The sequence below is a fragment of the Vanellus vanellus genome (genome assembly GCF_965231255.1).
Source record: "Vanellus vanellus genome assembly, chromosome: 7".
NCBI lineage: Eukaryota > Metazoa > Chordata > Aves > Charadriiformes > Charadriidae > Vanellus > Vanellus vanellus.
Window position 1 is genome coordinate 29,881 of NC_138912.1, and position 13,595 is coordinate 43,475.

The window sequence follows — 13,595 nt, forward strand, 5'->3', positions numbered from 1 at the left end:
ACTCCACAAACCCACAGCAACGCAAAATGCAAACCCGCAGCAGCAGCTTCAGAGACATTTAGACCAGGAACAAGGGAGAAAAATAAAACAGCAGGAAGTGCAGCCTTCCCAAGGATTCGAGGAGAAATTAGTCCCGTGCCGCTCAAACCAGGACTATATCGCAGCACCACCGTGCCAATGCCCAGAGCGGGGACCGACCGCCCTGCCGCCGGACGTTTGCGGCACGCAGACAGAGGGACGCGTTTTGCCACACACAACCCTGAACCTCCTGAAAATTTACATTTACCAAAGAGAGCCCCTTGGAAGGTACGGCCAAACAACATTTGGCACTAAAGCTTTCATGGGTTTGACACACACCCAGTTTGGGGGGACCTCAGGAAAACATGCCATCAACGCTCAAACTAAAAAAAAAAAAAAAAAAAATTAAGTAAAAAATCAAGCAAAACATCAGTTTCCATCACATTTCATTCATTAAATTTCCACTGGCACCTAGGTGCTCCAAAATTAACCACGCTCACACCACAGACTCATAACAATTCAGTTACGCAGAGAAAAAGAAAAGGCTATTTCTGACTTGCCCACACAATTAAGCAAGAACGAACAGAAGGGAAACACCGGACCCTAAAGAAGGTATCGAGCAGCTCTTAATTTAGGCGAGAGGAAAGGTGGCTCTTTCACCCCGAAGGAAGACATTCCTAGCTAGCCAGGCACCAATTCGGGAAGGAAGCGCGCTCTGTTCACTGCAGTCCTGCATCAGCTTTTCTGCGCTGGCAGCAAATTTGCCTTTTCTGCCCGTTTGGAGTACCCGGAGCGCCCCTGAACTCGCAAACGTTTCTCCCCGCTCCCCCAGCCCCACGCCTGCAATTACCTGAGCAGCCGGCGGAATCAACCCCGCAGGATTTTCTTCCTGGAGCGCACAAGGGGACACTGGGAAAAGAGGAGGCGAGAAACGACCCTGTTTGTCACAGCCAGCCCACGGGCACAAGCCGGGGGACCCCCACCCCACCTCTGCCCTCGGGAGCGGGGCCCAGACAGGCGCCTGGTGGGGATTTAACCCCTCCGGCAAGAGGCCGGGCTCCCCGCCGGCAGAAGGACCGCTCGCCTCCCCTCTGCTCGGAACCCTCTGCTGGGCTTGGCACAGCCCAGCCTGTGCCCGGCTGCTCTTCGGCCCTGCGGGGAGCACAGTTTGGCCAGCGGGTGCTCCAGCCAACACACGCTCCGGCTAATTGCAGCTCCTGCTCCTTACCGCCGCCGGGAGCCTTGCCTCTGGCTAATGCGTGCTCCGGACAGAGGACACCCCATCTCCCTCCAGCTCCTGCTCGCCAAGCTCTGGCTAACTGGAGCCCCGGCCTTGCACTGAAGCTCCAGCTGATTTCAACTCCTCCTTATGAGCTCCACCTATTTGCAACAGGCTGGGCTTTTGACCAGGTCGTCAACCAATCAGCATCCTGACCTGAGTGGCAGGCTTTACACGGTACCAATATCCATACGTTTCTATGATTAACTACTTAATGACTGTGCTAAGCAATATCCAAAGAAGAGCTGGATCCAAAGAGGAGAGGGCACACCGGCTCTGAAAAGCACCCTTCCCCCCCGAGACACCGAGTTCAGCCAGCTGCACGCCGGCCTCCTGAACTCGGGGGTCCCACGGCACCAGACCCCCACCTCCGGGGAGGGTCCACGCACCTTGCCCGCCCCGTGCTTTTCCCCGCAGCCCCCAACGCCCTACCGCCCCTCTCTGCCTCCCCCCCGGCCCCTGCAAAACCAGCCAGGCTGGAATCCGCTCTTGGCCCCCAAACCCACTCGTTTAGTGCCCCTTTCTCAGCCCAAAACCTCAGCTGCTGGGCCCCTTCTCAAGCCCCAAAAACGCAGGACTGCACCCCTGCTCCTCAGCCCAAAGCCGCACAACTCCGCCTGTTTCTGCACCCCAAAACCAGCCCCGGGAGCCTGCTTTCCAGCCCCCGGGGCAGAAGACCTGCTCTCCCGTCTCGGGCCCCGAACCGGCTCAGCCCCTCTGCTTCCTCACCCCCTCGGCAGCCCCAGCGGGCCACGCTGAGGGCCGGGCCGAGTGCAGCCACCCCTCAGCCCGCCACCCCCAGGGCCCACAGGCACTTTCGGGGAGCGCTAGGCAAGTGCGGAGGGCTCGACCCCACCGCGCTGCGGGGAAGCGCCGGCACGGCCCGGGCGCCGCTTCACTATCGCCCTTTCGGCCTTTATTTCTCCGGCACCGCCAGCCCCGCACCCCAAACCCCCCAGGCCCAAGGCATCCCGCGGGGAGCCGGGCCAGGCCAGCCCCGCTCCGAACCTAAAGTGCACCCCCTCGGGTCCCCCGTTCCCCCAGCCTCCCTCGAGGCCCCCGTTCAGCGCCTCTTCCCCCCTCCCACCTCCCCTCAGGGTCCTCTACAGCCCACCCGCCATGTTCCCTCGGGGCCCCCTCAGGCCTTCCCGCATCGTTGCCCACCAGCCCCCGCTCACCTCGACGCGCTCCAGCTGCCTCGCGACAGGCCCGCGGGCCCGACCCGTCACAGCACCAGCCCGCCGGGCTGCACTTTCCGCCCGCGCCGCGCCGCGCCGCCCCGCTCCGCTCCGCTCCCATTTCGAACCGGGCGCCATTTTCCCCCCGCCCCTCGGCTTCCGGAGCGTCCCGGCCCGCCCACGCCGCGCGCCCATTGGTCGTCGCCCGCACCCCTCATTGGGAGGCCCGGGTCCATTGGCTCGGCGCTGCCGTCAGTCCTGCCGCGCCCCACCCCGGCGAGGCAATCCGACCAATCGAAGCGCGGCTGCCGCGCTGTGATTGGCCCGCCCATCCGCCCAAGAGCGGTTGCCATGGTGAAGAGGCAGCGGCGGCGGCGGCGCGGGGCCGTTGCCGGGGCGACGGACAGGTGCGGCCGCGCCGGCGCGGCGCGGATTTACCAAACCCGCGGCTTTTTCTTCTTCAAAACTGGATGGGTTTGTGTGCGACGGCACAAAAGAAAACCGTTGCGCCTTCTTCCCCTCTTGCCTCCCGTCAGCTCTCGGGTACCGCCCGGGGGCTACCCGGAGCCGGCTCGCCTCCAGCGGAGCGGCCGCCAGCCGCAGGCGGCGGCTTGAAGCGTCCTCCCCCCCAGCGCCGGGCGGCCAGCGGGCGGGAGACACCCCCGCACGCGCCGAAGGAGCCCGCTCGTCTCCCCGGTGGTCCTGGCCCTCCCCCGCCGCCGGGGGCGGCGCCCGGCAACGGCCCGTGCGGGGCCGGCGCTGCAGGGCGGGGCCGAGGCGGGCGGGGAGGCGTGGCCGAGACGGGGGAGGCGGGGCGGGAGAAGCCGGGGAGGCGGGGCCGGGACGAGCGGGGAGGAGGGGCCGAGGTGAGGGGGAGGCAGAGCCGCCGCAGGGGAGGCGGGGCGGAGTAGCCCGGGAGGCGGGGCGAGATGGGGGAGGCGGGGTGGAAGACGGCTGGGAGCCGTGGCCGAGGGCTAGTGGCGAGGCGGGGCTGAGATAGGTAGAGAGGCGGGGCCGGGACGAGCTGGGGGCCGCGGCAGAGGCCGAGAAGGAGGCAGGACCCACGAGAGCGCTGTACTGCGCGGGCGCGGCCGCCCGGCTGCAGTACCGGCTTGCGGCCGCCAGGCGGCAGATGCGAGCGCAGACCATCGCGCTGTAGCGCGCATGCGCGGGTCCCCGGCTCCAGTACCGGCGTTCGGGCGCACGGTGCGGCAGCGGGCGCACAGCAGCTCGCTGTAGTGCGCACGCGCGGCCCTCGCGCCGCAGCACGAACTCAGAAACAGCCGCGCTGTACGCGCGTGCGCCGATCTCCCGTGGCGGTACCGGCACGGCGGCAGAGCGGCAGCAGCGAGCGTGCAACATCGCGCTGTACTGCGCATCAGCGGCTCCCCGGGCGCAGGACCGGCTTTTGGTCGCCTGGTGGCAGCAGCGAGCGCAGTCAGACGCGCGTCGTACTGCGCATGCGCACCTCCCCGCTGCAGGGGCGGGCGAGGCGGGGCCGAGCAGGGCCTCGGAGGGGACGGAGCAGGAGCCGGGGCGGGAGGCGGTGCTCCGGCAGAGGGAGGCGGGGCCAAGGCAGGCGGGGGTCAGCCACGCATGGCAGGCGGGGACAAGGAGGGGCGGGAGGTGGGGCAGCACGGGGAGGCGGGGCCTATGGCAACGGGGACGGGGCGAGGGGCGGGCCGCAGGAGGGCTACACACCCCCCTGAGCGGGGGGGGGGGGGGGGGGGTTAGGCCTCCCCCAGGGCACCCGGCCGGGGTCACCCACAGAGGGGGACTCACGGGGGGCGCCCCACTCTGCGCAACTCGCCCACGCTGGAGCCGGCCCTGCCGCGGCCACCAAACTGCCGCCAGCTGCACCGATCCAGGTGGATGGGGCTTGCCCAGGAGACCCAAATTGGGAAATGTTTTCTTCTTCGTTTTTTTTTTTTGTTTCCACAACAGAAAATTGTTGGTTTTTTTTTCCCCGATACAGACCCAGAAGCAGGGCTCTGGGATATTTTTGTGCCGTGGCGGCAACTCCCGCTCTGCGTGCACGGCCCGGCAGGGGAAAGCGGCCCCAAATTGGGATGGGAAAAGGGGGAGAAGAGGAAGGGGCAGCTTTTGAAAGCACTTTAACATCTTCAAAAAAGAATGGAAGGGGGGTGCGGGGCGGTGGGTCAAGGTTTTCAATGCTTTCTATGAATAGGCTTTCCATAAATAGGCTTTCCCTGCATTTCAAAAACCTTACAGAGAACAGACATTTCCCCTAGGTATCCATTTACACACAGACATAGATATATTTAGGGTAAATAAGTGCCTGAGGAACTCCTCCTATGTAAAGCAATAAATATTCATTTATTAATAGAGACTAAAAGGTGAGATTTTTCTTTATTTCAATGCCTCACACCCATATTTACGGGTTTTAAAGTTTGCTAATCCTCCCCCCCCCCCCCCCTCGAATTTTCAGACATTCTGGGGCTGTGATCCGCCTCTTTGCGGGCAACCCCCGTGTGACCCCCCCATCCCCCACTCACCTGCTCCTCCGCAGCATCACTGCCCACGCTCCCTCAGGGCCCCTGGGCTGCCCCAAATGACATCATCACCCCCCCACACACACCCCCAGCCCTTTTTATTCCCCCCCCCAAAAAAAGGCACAAAGCCAGCGGACCCAGGGCTGGCCCCGTCCCCTGGGACTGCTCAGCCACCGGCAGGCAAACCTGGTGTGGGATCATTACTGGAGGCGACTTAGAAATCAAGGTAATGTCCCATTTTGAAGAAAAGTGCAGCGTGGAGGGAACTCTCCAGGGCAGAGTGCAGCTGCTGTGCAAAGGACGCGTTTCACAAAGGTCCCCGAGGCAACCTTGGATGTTGACGACATCCGGGGAGTCCGGTGCGCCAACTCTAAGGAAAAACAGTGCGGCGGATGGAGCGGAGAAGAGATGCCGCGGCCAAACTCTGCGATCAAATGGGAACCCCTGAAGGTCTTATGGAACTGATAAGCTGCCTAATTGTTACCCTGACCCATCTGTCATTTTGGACAAAATGCTGTCCTTCGGGTGGACTTTGCTCATTATAATACCAAAGCACACCTCCATCCCAAAAGCTACCTGCCTCCAAGGTGCGACCGCTCCTCACGGAGTCTGCGCTCTGAATTTTTCGTAGTCTATACCTTTAAAAGCCAAGCGAGAGAATTTTACACCAATCATAACACAAGCAGGCATGACTAGAGTCCGTCAGGCTCCACCTGAAAGGTTAAAAAAAAAAAACAAAAAACAAAAAAAAAAAAAAAACCAAGAGTATGAAAATAGCGTCAGAGAGGAGGGATGTCAGGGAAGACACCAACGCGGGCAGGAAAATGCTGTGGCCGACCACCCGTGACTGCTGGGATCCGTCGACAGGCTGAGCCTCTCCTCCCCCCCACAAGGACACTCGTGGGGAAGATTCCAACACTCGCCTATGCCAAGTGCTTCCCCGGGAAACTTAGAAATCTCTACAGAGTTGTTTTAGAACTTAGCGCATTTGTAGCCAGGCTGTATCACTAACATCTTTAGTATTCGCATGGGCTTTGCGGACAGTCACTATCACCGGCACTCCAAAAGAACTTGTGCCTCTGTCGCTTCAATAAAGGACACTTTTCACCAATCTAGCCGCGAGAGTTCCTAGTGAACGCCACCCAAATCCTTACGTGTGGCCGTGCTGGTTCACGGGACGCCGCTTGATCCGATTGTGTGTGGTGCTATTAGTGCCTTCGTAAGCGTGATAGTTCAATAGTACATATTGAACGCCACCGGACTTTTAACGCCAAATTGGGCATCGCTCAGAATCTAAGCCTCGCCGCCCCCAGCCCCTCTGATACAGGCTGGAACGCAAAGGGCTTTCTTGTCTGCCAAATTACTTTGCCCTTTAACACAACACCTGGGCAGGGGGAGGTCTACTGAGCGTCGCCAGACCCGTACGGCGAGACACCTGAAACACAAAAAGCCCCAATTATATTTCAGCAGATTAACAAAGAGCACGGAAGAAAGCAGAGGAATTCCCTCACACCGAGGGACGGGGCGGCAGCAGAGCTACAGGAGGACTCCTGCAGGGAAACAGCTCAGCGCCAAATACCGTGCGGCCTTTCAAAGCTGGAGCGACTGGAACTCTTCCGGTCAGTATTAAGACTAAGTGCCGCCTGCTGCCATTCTGAGCACGACAGTAAACCCTCGGGCTGGCTCTGGGAAACCCCTCCTGCCTTCCTCACGGCGCTGCTGCCGCGGGGACCTCCCCCTGCCAGGCTGCCGCACGAGATGCGACGGACCCCCTCAAACAGCTACAGCCCTCGCGCCGCCGCCGCTGCTGCAGCTGCACACCTTGCTGGGTCAGTACAGCCGCAAGGGAAGGGTAAAACTCTGAAGCGTGCAATGAATCATAGAATCACAGAATCATAGAATTAGTGAGGTTGGAAGGGACCTTTAAGATCATCAAGTCCAACCGTTAACCTACGCTGATAAAAACACCACCACTTCTAAACCATGTCCCTAAGCACCTCACCGTTTCTTAAACACCTCCAGGGATGGTGAATCCACCACCTCTCTGGGCAGCCTATTCCAATGTTTAATAACCCTTTCAGTGAAAAATGCTTCCTAATATCCAATCTAAACCTGCCCTGACATAACTTGAACCCGTTTCCTCTTGTCCTATCACTTGTCACCAGGGAGAAGAGGTCAGCTCCCATCTCTCTAAAACCTCCTTTCAGGTAGTTGTAGCGGTGATAAGGTCTCCCCTCAGCCTCCTCTTCTCCAGGCTAAACAGCCCCAGATCCCTCAGTCGTTCCTCATAAGGTTTGTCCTCCAGACCCTTCACCAGCTTTGTAGCCCTTCTCTGGACACGCTCCAACACCTCAATGTCCTTCTTGTAGTGAGGGGCCCAAAACTGAACACAGTACTCGAGGTGGGGCCTCAACAGTGCCGAGTACAGGGGGATGATCACTTCCCCAAGTCCTGCTGGCCACACTGTTACGGACACAGGCCAGGATGCTGTTGGCCTTCTTGGCTGCCTGGGCACACTGCTGGCTCATACTCAGCCGGCTGTCCACCAACACCCCCAGGTCCTTTTCTGCCAGGCAGCTTTCGAGCCACTCCGCCCCCAGTCTGTAGCGCTGCATGGGGTTGTTGTGACCCAAGTGCAGGACCCGACACTTGGCCTTGTTGAACCTCATACCATTGGCCTCGGCCCATCTGTCCAGCCTGTCCAGATCCCTCTGCAGAGCCAATCTACCCTCAAGCAGATCAACACGCCCTCCCAGTTTAGTGTCGTCTGCGAACTTACTGAGGGTGCATTCGATCCCCTCATCCAGATGATTGATAAAGATATTAAAGAGAACGGGCCCCAGCACCGATCCCTGGGGGACACCACTTGTGACTGGACACCAACTGGATTTAACTCCATTTACCACCACTCTCTGGGTAGGGCCATCCAGCCAGTTTTTTACCCAGCGAAGAGTACACCTGTCCAGGCCATGAACAGCCAGTTTCTCCAGGAGAATGCTATGGGAAACGGTGTCAAAAGCCTTGCAAAAATCCAGGTAGATAACATCCACAGCTTTTCCCTCGTCCACTAAGTGGGTCACCTTGTCATAGAAGGAGATCAGGTTTGACAGGCATGACCTGCCTTTCACAAACCCATGCTGACTGGGCCTGATCACCCTGTTCTTTTGCATGTGCCGTGTGATGGCACTGAGGATGATCTGCTCCATGACCTTCCCAGGCACCGATGTCTGACTGACTGGCCTGTAGTTCCCTGGATCCTCCTTCCGGCCCTTCTTATGGATGGGTGTCACATTTGCCAACCTCCAGTCAGCTGGGACCTCCCCGGTTATCCAGGACTGTTCATAAATGATGCAGAGTGGCCTGGTGAGCACTTCCGCCAGCTCCTGCAGTACCCTTGGATGGATCCCATCCGGCCCCATAGATTTGTGCACCTCCAGGTGCTGAAGCAGGTGCCTCACCATTTCCCTTTGGACTACAGGGGCTTCATTCTGCTCCCCATCCCTGTATTCTAGCTCAGGGGTCAGGGAACTCAAGGAACAACTGGTCCTACTGCTGAAGACTGAGGCAAAGACAGCATTAAGTACCTCAGCCTTTTCCTCATCCTTGGTTACTACATTACCGGCCCCATCTACTAGAGGACAGATATTATCCTTAGTCCTCTTTTTATTGCTAATATATTTATAGAAACTTTTTTGTTGTTCTTGACAACAGAAGCCAGGTTTAGTTCTAGCTGAGCTTTGGCCCTTCTGATTTTTTCCCTACATTGCTTCACTACCTCTTTGTAGTCCTCCTGAGCGGCCTACCCTTCCTTCCAAAGGCCGTATATCCTCTTTTTTTCCCTAAGCTGCAACACTAGCTCCCTGCTTAGCCAGGCCGGTCTTTTTCCCCGACGGCTTGTCTTCTGGCACAAGGGGACAGCCTGCTCCTGCACCTTTAGGACTTCCGTCTTGAAAGACATCCAGGCTTCCTGGGCTCCTTTGCCCTGGAGGACTGCCTCCCAGGGGACTTTGTCAACCAGGCTCCTGAAGAGCCCAAAGTCCGCTTTCCGGAAGTCCAAGGTGGCAGTTCTGCTGACCCCCTTCCTTGCTTCTCCCAGAATTGAGAACTCTATCATTTCGTGGTCACTGTTGCCAAGACAGCCTCCGACCATCACATCCCCCACAAGACCTTCCCTGTTTACAAACAACAGATCCAGCAGGGCACCTTCCCTAGTTGGCTCTTTCACTAGTTGTGTTAAGAAGTTATCCCCAGTACCTTCCAGGAACTTTCTAGACTGTTCCCTCCCTGCTGTACTGTATTCCCAGCAGATGTCCGGCAAATTGAAGTCTCCCATGAGGACTAGAGCTCGCGATCTTGAGACTTCTCCCAGCCGTTTACAGAATATTTCATCTGCCTCCTCATCCTGGTTGGGCGGTCTATAACAGACTCCTACTACAATATCTGCCTTGTTAGCCCTCCCCCTGATCCTTACCCATAAACACTCAATCCCATTATCACCATCATTTAGTTCAAAACATTCATAACACTCCCTGACATACAGGGCCACCCCCCCACCTCTCCTCGCTTGCCTATCCTTCCTGAAGAGTCTATAGCCATCCATGGCAGCACTATAGCTATGCGAGTCATCCCACCATGTTTCTGTGATGGCAACTACATCGTAATTACCCTGGTGTACAATGGCTTCCAGCTCCTCCTGTTTGTTGCCCATGCTACGTGCATTAGTGTATAAGCACTTCAGCTGGGCTATTGGTCCTTTCTCCTTTTTACTGGAGGGAGCTGAAGTTCTGCCATCCCCAGACATCTTCCTAAGGAGCCCGGTTACACCCCCTGTCTTTTCCAAGTCTAGTGCCAGCACCCCACTTTCAAGCTTTTTGCTAGCAACCTTGGATCTATCCCCATCCCCCTTCAAACCTAGTTTAAAGCCCTGTCAATGAGCCCCGCCAACTCCTGCCCTAAAACCCTTTTCCCCCTCTGAGACAGGCTTTTGCAGTCTGTTGCCAGAAGGCCTGGTGTCCTGAAAAGCAGCCCATGATCAAAGAACCCAAAATCCTGCCGACGACACCAGTCTCTGAGCCAGGCATTGATCAGCTGGTATTTCCTGTTAATCTTCCCATCCATCTTTGCAATTGTTGGGATAGAAGCAAACACAATGAACAAGAACGAACAAAGCTCAGTCCTTCACTCTATGCAGAAGAGGTGCACGTATGCTTAGAGAGATCTCTCTCTCCCCCCCCAATAAACTTATACTACAAAAGTATTTGACCTTCCTTTGGCACTAAATGAACTTGCCCAGCTGTCAATCCATACCATTAAACCATCCATCTCCAATATATACAGCTATAATTTGACTCGGGGGGGGGGGGGGGGTTGGGTGCTGCACGATTAGCGGGGACGTCTGGCCGGCCGCCCTGCCCAGGAGAGATGCTACTGAACCGCCGGGGAAACGTGCCGCTGACAGCCAGACAGAAATCAAGAACTTGATAGCGCTCTGTCTAAAGATTGGCAATAAAACCCCACTGACATTCAGTAGCCTCTTTTTAAATGTTTCCTTTTTTTACATTAGGATGTTATGGCTCACCAAAACCACATCAGGACTCGCTGTCACCAGTTATGAAGCTGTAATGATTCTTGGCAAAGCCCGGAAAACACGCAGAAGCCACCCTGCTTTGTCCCGCTTTGTCCCTGTCTCTTCTCTGACCTCGACTGCTTTGCGTACAGAGGCTAGTATCTCAGTAAGGTTTTCCAGTACTACTTGAAGCTATTTTAAAAACCTGTGGACTGAAAAAGCATAAAGCTTTTACCACGAAAACAAAGGCTCTTTCTTCGGAACATCTGAACCCTTGCAAATGCTTTCTTGCCTCTTTTAGTGCAACATTATTCTCACAGTGCCAGTTAACGGTAAGCACACAGAAAGAGATGATGCTTTCAGGAGGAGAAAATAAGTGGAGGGAAGCAAGCTTAGCATGAGCGCAACGTGCTCCGGAACACACCTTATTTTTAGTATTCACGTTCAAATATTTCATCGAAAAACTACAGGAGGAGAGTCAGCACATCCTTCGCGTTCACTTCAAAGCCCCCACGACAAGGGCCTTAGGAAAAACGCAGACGCACATGGGAGACGTACCTGGTCCTGGCAGACCACACTGGATCCTTTCCCTCTGTCCCGTACCGTCACGGCAGAAGAAAGGGTGACCGCGGAGAAAGGCTGGCCGTTGACAACCTGCCGAGAGAGGAAAAAACCCGTGAACGCAAAGCCAGGTAGGAATCTCAAGCTGCCTTCTTCCCTGAAGGTTTGCCCAGACGACAGCTGAGCGGAGGAAAAAGTACTTGGCATCACCTTTGGAACGCTTCTTGGGGCAGGCCACGAGAGCTCTTGCATTTTTCAGACAACCCTGCCTTTCGTTGACTCACCGGCAGCTTCAGTTGCACTAGAGCCACCTTCCCGGCTGCACGCAGGTGACAGACACGGACAGGCGCGTTTCCTCAAGCCTACGTACAGCCAAGGTTTCCTCACCCTGGACGGCCCAAAGTGAGCATTTTTGTTAAAGGGTACAGCAACCCACCGGCCCGCTGAACCGCCTCCTGCCAAAAAGGTAATGATTTTTTCCAGGGTCTTTCTCCAGACGGTCACGAGCTTTTAAAACTGCTGTTGCGCCACCAAACCTGCTCAGGGTCCCTGCCAGCTTTTGTGGGATGGGGCCTGAAGAGCAGAGCCCTGAGCACTGCTCCATTAACAAGTGGGGATGTGTTAGAACTTGTAGGCCATAAACCTTGGGAAACTTGACAAAAGGTACAACACTGAGATAAGCAAGCTCCAGGCCCCCTGCCAAAAGAAGCCTTAAAAACTGTCCTTCAGGATAAGATATGTTTGCTAGCGTGAATCTCTGACCAATTAGATGCAGCTGTGTGAACAGTCTATGAACAAAAAAACTCATTCTGTTTAAAAACACGTAGTTAATGTAAGTATATATAAACAAATGATTGCGCACAATAAATGGACTTTCTCCTTGCATCAAGCTGCGTCCCATCTCTCAATCGCGGCAAGCTTTCGACTGCCCTCCGCCTTACCGGGCACACCCTCTCTGCCGTCTCCCAAAAGCAGGAGTACAGCACGCACCCAGACCCCAGCGCAACCCTGCCGGTGCCCACGCGCACCTCGCTCTTTGCACGAGGAGCTCCCGAGCATCCCTGCGAGCGCAGCCGCACGCGCAGGATCAGCTTCACCTACGTTGGTTTCAGTGGATGCCATTGCTGAAGCTTTAAACCGAAAACCGCCTCCTGACACTCGGCCGCAGCAGAAGTCATCCATAACGAGAACTCCACAAACCCACAGCAACGCAAAATGCAAACCCGCAGCAGCAGCTTCAGAGACATTTAGACCAGGAACAAGGGAGAAAAATAAAACAGCTTCATCTCGTGCGCGCAGGAAAGCTGCAGACAGAGAAGAGGGTCCGCCTGTTTTCTGTCAGGGCTGAGAATGCTTTCTCCTTCCCTTCCAGAACCCCTCTGTTAGGTCTAGACATCTGCTACAGTTTGAGAGACCCGTAACAACGTCTTGCTGTTTAGACAATCATTCTATCACCCGATGACCCCTCCCCACCGGGAAAGGGCATCAGGAAGAAACAAGGAAACCTGGGAGGCGAAGTATGAACAGATTTAACAGAGTAGGATTCCATAAACAACATTAATAGCACTAAAGAACTGATATTGATCCCGATACCCGTACCGAATACGCAAAGATTATACTCAGCCCATTCTGTCCGTAGGAAGCTGTGCACTCCCAGCAGCGGACAGCAAATGTCGGACACTGCAAGCGCTACGACGGCAGGGGGAAGGGAAGGTCTCGGAGGTCCAGCACCAGGGCACGAAGTTCTCGGGATCGCAGCCATCAAGGGAGAGAGAGAACTTCCCAGCCAACTTTCTAATTTATAGGGAATGCGACACTGATGGTACGAAATAATCCTGTTGGCCGGCTTGGGTCAACTGGTTTCCACTGGCACCTAGGTGCTCCAAAATTAACCATGCTTGCGCCACAAACTTGCAAAAGTAATAAGCAATTGTCAAAAGAAATAAGCCTTTAAGTGATTGAAGTAACTTAGGCCTTGCTAGATCTTTTTATATATATTTTGAGAATAATCATACAACAGTTGAAGAATAGATGCAATTGTAGAAGGTCGATTAATAGAATGCAGGTGCTTAAAGACAGTATGACCACTGAGCTACAACTTCAGGAGAGGAACTGGAACGGAACGATAAAAGTCAGCTGAAAATTAATGAACTTTTGCAAGTACTGAAGAGTGAAGAACTGGGAGACTTTAAAGAAACACTAAGAGCTCACCAGGCAGAAATATCAGTTACGTAATGCTGTGTAGAATCATATCTACAGAAGATGTATTTTGTTAGCCACTCGCCGAGGTGATGGCCCAACTCTGAGTTGTTAATAAAGCAAACCGAGAGGTACCCACAGTCTGGCGAAATTCTTTCACAGTTTTGGCGACCCAGATGGGACTCGAGGACACAGGAGAGGAAAAGGCAGCTATTCCTCTGGACAGACCCGTTACCAACCCTGGAATTGCCGGCAGAAGTGTATCAGGTGAGCCTAAGAGG